The sequence below is a fragment of the Puma concolor genome, chromosome B4 (genome assembly GCF_028749965.1).
Source record: "Puma concolor isolate L17-30 chromosome B4, mPumCon1.1.hap2, whole genome shotgun sequence".
In the NCBI taxonomy this organism is placed as follows: Eukaryota; Metazoa; Chordata; class Mammalia; order Carnivora; family Felidae; genus Puma; species Puma concolor.
Window position 1 is genome coordinate 114,403,768 of NC_141673.1, and position 12,558 is coordinate 114,416,325.

Genomic DNA, 12,558 nt, shown 5'->3' on the forward strand with positions numbered 1-12,558 from the left:
AATTTCACATATGAGTGAAATCATATAATATGTCTTTCTCTGATTGACTAATTTTGCTTAGCATAATACACTCTAATTCATCCCTGTTGTTGCAAATTGCAAGATTTCATTCTTTTTCATCACAGAGTAATATTCCGTGTGTGTGTGTGTGTGTGTGTGTGTGTGTATACACGTACACCACTTCTTTATCCATTCATCAATTAATGGACATTTGGGCTCTTCCCATACTTTGGCTATTATTTTTATTTTTTTTAATGTTTATTTATTTTGAGAGAGACTGAGCATGAGTGGGGGAGGGCAGAGAGAGAGGGAGATACAGAGTCAGAAGCAGGCTTCAGGCTCTGAGCTGTCAGCACAGAGCCTGATGTGGAGCTTGAACTCAAACCATGAGATCATGACCTGAGCCGAAGCCAGACGCATAACCCACTGAGCCACCCAGACACCCTACTTTGGCTATTATTGATGGCACTGCTATAAACATTGGGGTGCATTTGCCCCTTTGAACCAGCATTTTTGTATTCTTTGGATAAATACCTAGTAGTGTAACTGCTGGGTGGTAGAGCGGTTCTATTTTTAACTTTGCGAGGAACCTCCATACCATTTTCCAGAATGGCTGCACCAGTTTGCACCCACCAACAGTGCGAAAGGATTCCCCCTTCTCGGTATCCTCAGCAACATCTGTTGTTTCCTGAGTTGTTAATTTTAGCCATTCTGACGGGTGTGAAATGGTATCTCCTTGTGGTTTTGATTTGTATTTCCCTAATGATGAGTGATGTTGAGCATCTTTTCATATATCTCTTAGCTATTTAGATGTCTTCTTTGGAAAATTGTCTATTCGTGTCCTCAGCCCATTTTTTCACTGGATTATTTTTTGGGTGTTGAGTTTGATAAATTCTTTATAGATTTTGAATACTAACCCTTTATCTGATCTGTCATTTGCAAATATCTTCTCCCATTCTGTTGGCTGCCCTTTAGTTTTGCTGATTGTTTTCTTTGCAGTGGGAAGCTTTTTACCTTGATGAGTCTCTAATAGTTCATTTTTGCTTTTGTTTCCCTTGCTCCAGAGACATGCCTAGTAAGCAGTTGCTGCTGCCAAGGTCAAAGAGGTTGTTGCCTGTTTTCTCCTCTAGGATCTTGCTGGATTCCTGTCTTACATTTAGGTCTTCTATCCATTTTGAATTTATTTTTGTGTATGGTGTAAGAAAGTGGTCCAGTTTCATTCTTCTGCATGTTGCTGTCCAGTTTTCCCAGCACCATTTGCTGAAGAGGCTGTCTTTTTTCCACTGGATATTCTTTCCTGCTGTGTTGAAGATTAGTTGGCCATATATTTGTGGGTCACTTTCTGGGTTCTCTATTCTGTTCCATTGATCTATGTCTGTTTTTGTGCCAATACCATATTGTCTGTGCCAATACCATATTGTCTTCAAGCTTTGTAATACAGCTTGAAGTCTGGGAATTAGGATGCCTCCCACTTTGGTTTTCTTTTTCAAGATTGCTTTGGCTATTCAGGATCTTTTCTGGTTCCATACAAATTTTAGGATTGTTTGTTCTAGCTCTGTGAAGAATGCTGGTGTAATTTTGATGGGAATTGCATTGAATATGTAGATTGCTTTGGGTAATATAGACATTTTTAACAATATTTGTTTCAGTCCATGAGCATGGATTGTTCTTCCATTTCTTTGTGTCTTCCTCAGTTTTTTTCATAGTGTTCTTATAGTTTTCAGCATACAGATCTTTTATCTCTTTGATTAGGTTTATTCCTAGGTATCTTAAGGTTCTTGGTGAAGTTGTAAATGGGATCAGTTCCTTGCTTTCTCTTTATATTGCTTCATTATTGGTATGTAGAAATGCAAGAGACTTCTGCACATTGATTTTATATCCTGCAACTTTGCTGAATTCATATATCAATTCTAGCAATTTTTTGGTGGAGTGTTTCAGATTTTCCATGTAGAGTATTGTGTTGTCAGCGAAGAGTGAAAGTTTGGCTTCTTCCTTGCCAATTTGTATGCCTTTTATTTCTTTTTCTTGTCTGATTGCTGAGGCTAAGACTGCCAGTACTATGTTGAACAGTAGTAAGAGTGGACATTCCTGTCATGTTCCTGACCTTAGGGAGAAAGTTCTCAGCTTTTCCCCATTGAGGATGATATCAGCTATGGGTCTTTTATATATGGCCTTTATGATGTTGAGGTATATTCCTTCTATCCCTACTTCCTTGAGGGTTTTTATCAAGAAAGGATGCTGTATTTTGTCTAATGCTTTTTCTGCATCTACTGAGAAGTCATGTGGTTCTTACCCTTTCTTTTATTAATGTGATATATCACATTGATTGATTTGAGAATATTGAACCACCCAACAGCCCAGGAATAAATCCCACTTGATCGTGGTGAATAATTCTATGTATTGTTGGATTCTATTTGCTAGTATCTTGTTGAGAATTTTTGTGTCCATGTTCATCAAGGAAATTGGTCTTTCTCTTTTATAGCAGGGTCTTTGGTTTAGAATCAAGGTAATGCTGGCCTCATAGAGTTTGGAAGTTTTCCTTACATTTCTATTTTTGGAAAAGTTTCAAAAGAATGGGTGTTCTTCTTTAAATGTTTGGTAGAATTCCCCTGGGAAGCTATCTGGCCCTGGACTCTTGATTGTTGGGAAGTTTTTGATTAGTGATTCAATTTCTTCAGTGGTTATGGGTCTGTTCAAATTTTCTATTTCTTCCTGTTTCAGTTTTGGTAGTTTATATATTTATAGAATTTGTCCCCTTCTTGCAGATTGCCCAATTTGTTGGCATATAATTGCTCATAATATTTTCTCATAATTGTTTGTATTTCTGTGATGTTGGTTGTGAGCTCTCTTCTTTCATTCATGATTGTATTTATTTGGGTCCTTTCTTTTTTCCCTCTTCTTGAGTGCACATGGAACATTCTCCAGAATAGATCACATACTGGGTCACAAATCAGCCTTCAACAAGTACAAAAAGATTGAGACCATATCATGCATATTTTCAGGCCACAATCTTTGAAACATGAAATTGACCACAAGAAAAAATTTGGAAAGACCACAAATACCTGGAGGTTAAAGAATATCCTACTAAATAATGAATGGGTTAACCAAGAAATGAAAGAGGAAACTAAAAAGTACATGGAAGCCAATGAAAATGAAAACACAACAGTCTAAAACCTTTGGGATGCAGCAAAGGCAGTCATAAGAGGGAAGTGTATAGGCTTTCCTAAAGAAGGAAGAAATGTCTCAAATATACAATCTAACCTTACACCTAAAGGAGCTGGAAAAAGAACAGCAAAGCCCAAAACCAGTAGAAGAAGGTAAATAATAAAGATTAGAGCAGAAATCAATGATACCAAAATCAAAAAAACAGAAAAGATCAACAAAACTAGGAGCTGGTTCTTTGAAAGAATTAACAAAATTGATAAACCCCCTAGCCAGACTTATCAAAATGAAATCTTATTTTAGAAACAATAATTAAAGAAATGGTTCTAATGAGAACTTTCCCTTGAGATCCAAGTTTCTTCACCTTGTATTTACTTCTGATTTTTAATAGTACCTTGTAAGAGATGGAGATCTTGACAAACTGACATACAAAATTTCTCTTTAAATGAGAGCTGACAGGTAGTCATGGATACAGGGAAATTTTTGGTTGTCTCAAAGTTAAGTAGGTCTGTATGTGATTTCACCAGATGCTTGCTTGAGTATGGACAGTGACATGGTACATAGGTTCTATACACTGTATGGTAATTAGCATTTTTCATTTTTGTCTCTATCAGAATGTTTATTTTAAGGGTCCCAGGCCAGATTCTTTCAGAGATGGTACTTCTATGCGTAGCTGACATATATAATGCTGACTGAAGAAAATGCTACTGTTGTATTTTCAACCTTGTAAGCCTTTCTGTTAAGAAGTATCTTAATATTTCTAGTGAGTATAATAGTTTGTTTTTCTAATTTAACCAACTCATTGACAGAATGCTTCAGTTCAGACTTAAGCAAAACCTAGGGTGAAGAAGCTTTGCTGTCTAGTAAAATTAACTCACAAAACTCTCTTCTTATCTTCTCATTAAGAAGTACATGGGAACATGAAATGCTACTTTCTGTGTCTTTTCCTCTTTTATCTCCCCTCCCCTTCTCTATCTCAGTAGTTGCTGTTTGCTTTATTTAGATGATCAAGTGAGTGGCTACTCACAGAGGCTGTTTGGGGACTTATTGAGGCCCTTGTGTCCACAGTGTCCAGGTTTTCTGAAGGGGAGTTAGACTTAAAGAGGAATCAAAGGCCTCTAGGGAAGCCAAAACAACTGCATCAAGGTGGAAACTAAACCTTTTATAAAGAGCAATCCCAGTATCTTTGGATGACATAGTTCTATAAGATTCCCAGAATTCAACCCCTTATGCTAGATGACCAGATTTTTTTTAAAATTTTACATGTTTATTTTTGAGAGACAGAGCGTAAGCAGGGGAGGGGTAGAGACAGAGGGAGACACAGAATCTGAAGCAGGCTGCAGGCTCTATGCTGACAGCAGAGAGCCTGACGCAGGACAACTGCAAGATCATGACCTGAACCGAAGTCAGATGCTTATCCAACTGAGCCACCCAGGTGCTGCTAGATCACCAGATATGATGTAACATTTCTGACATCTGGCTACATCTTATGAATGCCCTCTCTGATCATGTCCTTGTTTCCTGACTTGTTAGATTAGCCAAATTGATCGCCTGAGCATTGCCAAAACAGTGACAACCTTCTTACCTGTTGGATCACTCATTAACGGCTGTAGCATATTCAGATGGCATTAATGGTTCTACAAAGCCAGCATCAGGCAAGATGCAATTGCTATTTTATTTTATTTTATTTTATTTTATTTTATTTTTTTATTTAATTTTTTTAACGTTTATTTATTTTTGAGACAGAGAGAGACAGAGCATGAACGGGGGAGGGGCAGAGAGAGAGGGAGACACAGAATCCGAAACAGGCTCCAGGCTCTGAGCTGTCAGCACAGAGCCCTACGCGGGGCTCGAACTCATGGACTGCGAGATCATGACCTGAGCCGAAGTCGGACGCCCAACCGACCGAGCCACCCAGGCACCCTGCAATTGCTATTTTAAATGAAGGGTAGTGCTGAAACATCTCTCACTGAATAAAAGGTTGTGAAGAGAGTTAATATATAAACAGTCTGCTAAGAGTCCATTCGTTCAACAAATTCAGTGAATGTGTTTTAGGTATTTAAGCATAGTGTTAACCTCTGGGGATAAAATGGTAAACCAAACAGATGGAATCCTTGCTTTTATGTTTACAGTTCTGAGGTTGATAATATGATAACTGGTATATATTTAATTCTGACACCTGTTTTGAGTAGATGCACTCAGAATGGCCAATCTCAAGTAGTTTTATTAGTGTGTCTTCCAAATTGCCTATTTGTGTTGTGGTCATGCCAGTCTACTGAGATTGAGCTAGCATTTATTGCTACGTAATTGAGTAACATGTTGAGAATGACATAATTCTTGAGTGCTTTTTCAGGTGAAGTAAGGCAAAGCTTGTCAAATACAAGAAATGTTGAAGCTGTGATGAAGCATAGTTTAAAGAGGTGTGGTTTTAAACTGCAAATGGATCACCCTGGCATGAAACAATAAAATGTGAACTGGAACATTCTCACCGAAAGTGTTAGGAAAAGCATGGATTTAATAACAGTAGTGGCCCCACAAGAGATTCACATCATACTTCATATAAAATTAAGGGGCACCTGGGTGGTGCAGTCGGTTAAGCGTCCGACTTCAGCCAGGTCACAATCTCGCGGTCCGCGAGTTCGAGCCCCGCGTCGGGCTCTGGCCTGATGGCTCAGAGCCTGGAGCCTGTTTCCGATTCTGTGTCTCCCTGTCTCTCTGCCCCTCCCCCGTTCATGCTCTGTCTCTCTCTGTCCCAAAAATAAATAAACGTTGGAAAAAAAAAATTAAATGTGGAGAGGATTCTGGAAAGATGGTGGTGGTGAGAGCATTCTTTTTCAATTCATACATTAAAACAACAATATAATCACATTGACCCTAAAACTAGGTAACAAGGTATCTTCATACCTCCAAATACTAGTAGGTGGGATTAAAGCACCAACACCTCCAAGGTCTGCAATGATATTGGTGTCTCAGAGGAACAAGGAAGAAGAAACAGGGTAGCATCTGCTAGGTCTGAGAACAGAAGAACCAAAATATAATCATCAGGAATTAAGGGGCTAAAACATTAGCCTCTGGGAATTCTCAAAACCAACTTGGCAAAGCTTTCTTCCAGGACAAGTCGCATTAAAGAAAAGTTGCTGAGAGTGGAATCAAAATTGAACAGGATAGGGACAATAGACCAAAAAGGTGATCTAGTTCAAAGTGGGGAAGGGAAGTAGAGCCAGGAAACCCCAAGAATCAAGCTGTCATATTTTTTAATGCAATGCAAAAACAAGGATGAATCTGTTAACAAAGCTTTCCTGAATCCTATTTCAAAAGTTTGAGTTAATTTTACACAAATTATTAATAATTACACAATAATTATAAGTACCAAAAAATAAATTTACACAAAAAACAAGCAAAATAATAGTATCAAGGCCAAATCCCGTATTAAGTTATAAGAAAATAAGCAGAATAACATCCAAGTGGAAAATGGAAGTATGCCAAAAACACATGCCCACAAAACTGAAACCTATGATTGCAAAAGGAACTCAGTCTCTAAGAAATGGTAAAGACATAAAAGAAGAACATAAAACAGAATTACAAGAAATAAGGTGACAACTCAGGAAAGAATTAGAAATAGGAGGAGATATTTCAGAATTGTAAATAGAAACCTAAGAGCAGACAAAACAATGCCCTGAAGGAAGTAGGTGTAAAAAAGAAAACAATTTTAAATCAAAAATAAAGATTTAAGAAAACATCATTTTAAGATTAAAAAGTGTCATTGAAGATAGGCAAAGAAGATCAAACATGTAATTAATAGGAGTTTATTGGGGCGCCTGGGTGGCGCAGTCGGTTGAGCGTCCGACTTCAGCCAGGTCACGATCTCGCGGTCCGTGAGTTCGAGCCCCGCGTCGGGCTCTGGGCTGATGGCTCAGAGCCTGGAGCCTGTTTCCGATTCTGTGTCTCCCTCTCTCTCTGCCCCTCCCTCGTTCATGCTCTGTCTCTCTCTGTCCCAAAAATAAACGTTGAAAAAAAAAATTTTAATAGGAGTTTATAAAAAAAAAAAAAAAAAAACAAGACAAGCAAAAGACATAAAAATATTTCAAGAACCCTGGAATTGGGAAAGACATTGAAATTCTGTATCGGAAAAGCACAGCAAATAATTAATATTGACCTAAAATAACCAATACCAAGACATCATCTAGTGAAATTACTGGACTATAAAGAAAAAGAAGCAAATCTTTTGGGCATCCATTTAAAAAGGGCATGTGATTTGTATTAGATTATCAGAATTTTCAAAAGCAACACTTTATACTAGATGGAAATGGAGAAATATATTTAAGATTCAATTCAAGGGAAACATTGAATAGAAAAGGCAAATTCTGTGATACCTAAATAAGACATTAATTTGTAAAGAAATGTAAAGAGAAACTAAAAGGAGATATGTAGCACTGTAGTATAATTACATAATGCCACTTACTATTTGGAAAATATGATGATTGCGTAATATAGATTATATAACACAGAAATAATCCATTGAATTAAGACCTTCAACTTTCCTGATCTCTGCTAAAAGCAGAGGCCTGGAATCGAATCCGACCTTGCTGACACTTTCAGAAGGGGAGCAGCTATGTGGATAATTTTAATAAATAAGAGCTAGTTGGTTGCCTGGAAATGATAGGACACTGAGAGACAGCCTTTTATCCTAAAGTTCATTACAGCAGGGAAATGGAATACTGGGACTGAAAAAGGTAGTAACTGAAATTAAAAACCCAGTAGGTGAGCTTACATATTACATACAGCTAAAGAGAGAATTGTACCAGAAGATACATCAAAAGGAAATATCCAGACTGAAACTTGGAGAGACAAAAGGATAAAAAATAAAGAATCGAACATAAGGGTTGTATGGAACACTGAAAAAAATTTAACATGTGTAGTAGGAGTTCCAGGCAAGGTGGAGAGAGAACATGGCAGAAGCATTATTTGAAGAGATAATAGCTGGGAATTTTCTAAAATAGATTGAAAATCAGCCATAAATTGAGGAAGTTGTATAAATCCAAGCAGAATAAACACAAAGAAAACTACATCTTAGGGCATCATGGAGAAACTGCCAGAAATTAAAAACAAAAGAAAAAGGACATTACCTTCAAATGAGCAATAATAAAATTGGCTGTGGACTTCTCAACAAAAATAGTAGTGTTAAAAGTAAACTGCCAACCTAGAATCCAATACTTGTACATTATGATTTATGAGAAATAAATGACCCAACATATATTTCTCATGTGTTTAGTTTTTGCCCACAGTTCCTGGCTTACAGCTCCCCAAACCCTTGTAATTTATTGAGCAATGAGAGCATCTTTTGTTATTAATATTTGGTCTCTTGTCCTCAGTTCCTAAAATCTCTTCAGAGCCATAAAGGTGAAATGGAGATCTTCATGACAAGCCCTTTCCACCAAAACTGGGTTTATGTTGATGAATTGACTTTTAAAGCACCAAAGGATAAGGCTGTTTTCCATGGGAACCAAACATGATTAGAGGGTTGGAACTTTCAGTCCCACCATCCTGATTTCCAGGGAGGGGAGAGGGGCTGGAGGTTAAATCAATCACCAATGGCAGTGATTTGGTTATTTATGCCCATGAAATGGAGCCTCCATTAAAACCCAAAAGGACAGGATTTGGAGTGTTTCCATGTTGGTGAACACATAGAGGTGCTGGGAGGGTGGTGCACCTGAAGAGGGCATGAGAGCTTTGCATCCCTTCCCATATACCCCGCTTTATGCATTTCCTCCATCTGGCTGTTCTTGAGTTGTATCCTTTTACAATAAACTAGTAATTTATTAGATAAAATGCTTCTCTGAGTTCTGTGAGCTGCTCTAGCAAGTTAATTGAACCCAAAAAGAGGGTAATTGGAACCTCCAATTGATAAGCAGTCTGTCAGAAGCCCAGATGATATAGCCTGGGCTTGCCAGCTGGCATTTAAAGATGGGGAGGTGAAGCACTCTTGTAGGATTGAACCCTTAACATGTGGGATCTGACACTGTCTCCTGGTACGTAACGTCAGAATTGAGTTGAACTGTAGGACCCCAATTGGTGTCCAAGAATTGTTTATTGTTGCTGTGAGGAACCAGCCCCCTCCTTCCCACATACTGGACTTGTGTCCAGAGCCCCCTTAATACTCCACAATAATATCCTTCACAGAGGAGGAGAAATAAAGACAACTTTCAGAATGATGAAATTGGAGAGAATTTGTTACTGGTATTTTCTTGATAAACAAAATAACAAGTGTAGTTCCATAGGCAGAAGGAAAAATAACCTCAAATGAAACTATGGAGATTAAGGAAGAAGGTACTAAAACAGTAAATATGTGGGTATGATTTGTGGGGCACACATGTATGTGCATATGTGTGGGTACTCACATGTCTAAAATATGGCAATAATAATATGAATGATGAGAGGCAAGTAAATATAGTCAAATGTTCTGGAAGTGGTGAAAGTACTAATTTATATCAGATTTAATAAATCAAGAGACTTGCTGTAATCTCTGATCTCTTTTATAATCAAGAGTAGTAAAAAGACTTAGATAACAGAGGACAAACTAGGGGTTGCTAGAGGGGAGGTGGGTGGGGGGGATGGGCTAAATGGATGACGGGTATTAAGGAGGGCACTTGTTGGGATGAACATTGGGTGTCCTAGGGAAGTGATGAATCACTGTGTTCTACTCCTGAAACCAATACTACACTGTATGTTAACTAACTTGAATTAAAAAAAATAAATTTAAAAAAAGAGTAGTAAAAAATATACAGTTAATAAGCTATAGTAAAGGAAGTGAAATACTGAAAACCATAAGATTAAAAAAAGGCAAAAAAGAGGAGACAAACAGTAATGTAGGATAGGTGGGAAAAGAGAAAACAAAACAAACAGATAATAAAACAAAAATAATACATGAAATGTAAACAGATTAAATGTTTCACTTAAAAGTTTATCGTACTAGATGAAACAAAACCAAAACTTACAAATATACCTTTTATAGGAGTATGCAAATATAAAAATACAAAAAATGTTTAAAGTAAAAGAATGGAGAAGATATACCATGTAAACATTAACAAAATGAAGCTGTTGGAGTTACAAATTAGACTTAGCTCAAAAAAGCATCATCAGAGATAAGGAGGGATATTTCATATTGATAACAGAGTCAGTATACAGAAAGATACAAAAATTCTAAATTTAATGCAGCTGTTTACATAGCCTCAAAATATGGAAATCTAGAACTGTCAGAACTGAAAGAAGAAATATACATATTCACAAACATGGTGGGAAATTTTAACACATCTCTCCCTTAATAACAGAACTTGTTGAGAAAAAATCAGCAAGGATATAAAAAATTTAAATGATACCATTAATTAATTTGCCCTAATTGACGTGTGTGTACCCACAATAGTAGAATGCATGTTCATTTAAAGTGCGTATGTAGGGGCGCCTGGGTGGCGCAGTCGGTTAAGCGTCCGACTTCAGCCAGGTCACGATCTCGCGGTCCGTGAGTTCGAGCCCCGCGTCGGGCTCTGGGCTGATGGCTCAGAGCCTGGAGCCTGTTTCCGATTCTGTGTCTCCCTCTCTCTCTGCCCCTCCGCCGTTCATGCTCTGTCTCTCTCTGTCCCAAAAATGAATAAACGTTGAAAAAAAAATAAATAAAAAATAAAGTGCGTATGTAACATTTACCAATATTGGCCATATGTTGAGCAATAAAGAAAATTTCAACAACTTTCAGTGGATTCAAATCATACAGAGAATGCTCTCAGACTAGAGTGGAGTTACATAAGAAATCAGTATCAAAGGGAACTATAAAAGTCACGTGTGCATGGATACACTTTGTTCGTTTGTGTTTTGAGAGAGAGTGGTTGGGGAGAGGGGCAGAGGGGCAGAAGGAGAGGCAGAGAATCTTAAGCAGGCTTCATGCCCAGCGATGAGCCTGACGTGGGTCTTGATTGCACAACTGTGAGATCATGACCTGAGCCAAAATCAAGAGTCAGACGCATAACCAACTGAGCCACCCAGGTGCCCTGAAGCAGTACATTTTTTTTTTATATATATGAAATTTATTGTCAAATTGGTTTCCATACAACACCCAGTGCTCATCCCAAAAGGTGCCCTCCTCAATACCCATCACCCACCCTCTCCTCCTTCCCACCCCCCATCAACCCTTAGTTTGTTCTCAGTTCTCAACAGTCTCTTATGCTTTGGCTCTCTCCCACTCTAACCTCTTTTTTTTTTTTTTTTTTTCCTTCCCCTCCCCCATGGGTTCCTGTTAAGTTTCTCAGGATCCACATAAGAGTGAAACCATATGGTATCTGTCTTTCTCTGTATGGCTTATTTCACTTAGCATCACACTCTCCAGTTCCATCCACATTGCTACAAAAGGCCATATTTCATTTTTTCTCATTGCCACGTAGTATTCCATTGTGTATATAAACCACAATTTCTTTATCCATTCATCAGTTGATGGACATTTAGGCTCTTTCCATAATTTGGCTATTGTTGAGAGTGCTGCTATGAACATTGGGGTACAAGTGCCCCTATGCATCAGTACTCCTGTGTCCCTTGGATAAATTCCTAGCAGTGCTACTGCTGGGTCATAGGGTAGGTCTATTTTTAATTTTCTGAGGAACCTCCACACTGCTTTCCAGAGCGGCTGCACCAATTAAGCAGTACATTTTTGAATAACCCAGAGGTCCAAGAAGAAATCACAATGGAAATTTAAAAATATTGTAACTGAATGATCTTGGAAATGTGACAGTTCACCTTCTATAAATAAGCAAAGGACAGCAAATTAAACCCACAGAAGTAGAAGGATGGCAGTAATAACATTAAAAGAGAAAAATAGTAAGTGTACAAGAGTAGAGATTAGTAAAACCAAAAAATAGTCATTTAAAAAAAAACTAATAAAACTGATGGTAGAGAATAACCCATAAAGCACAAAAACAGGTGGCCATCATCACAAATTCTAGAGATATGTAAAAGGTAATAAGAGGATCTTATGGAAATATTCCAACAAAATTGAGAATTTAAATAAAATGGGCAAATTCCAGGGGGAAAAACTTCCCAAGACTGACACAAAACAAATAGAAAGGAGAGAATCTGCCCTAGACAAAGGGTAATCTCCCTCATATTTAAAGAGCCCTTAGAAATTAAGAAGTGAAAGACCAACAGTCCAGTAGAAGAATGAACAAAGGAAAGAAGAGAATAGCAGCTATGTAAGTAATAAGGGATTCATTATAGGTGGGTGCTAATCTAGTGAGTGAGAGTTGAATGAGAAGGGGGATACGCACCACCCTCTTCTTTCAGTCATTCCCAATTGTAAATGCTTTGGTTTCTGCAGTTTGGAGACCTTGCTATAACTCTATTATTATTACTACTACT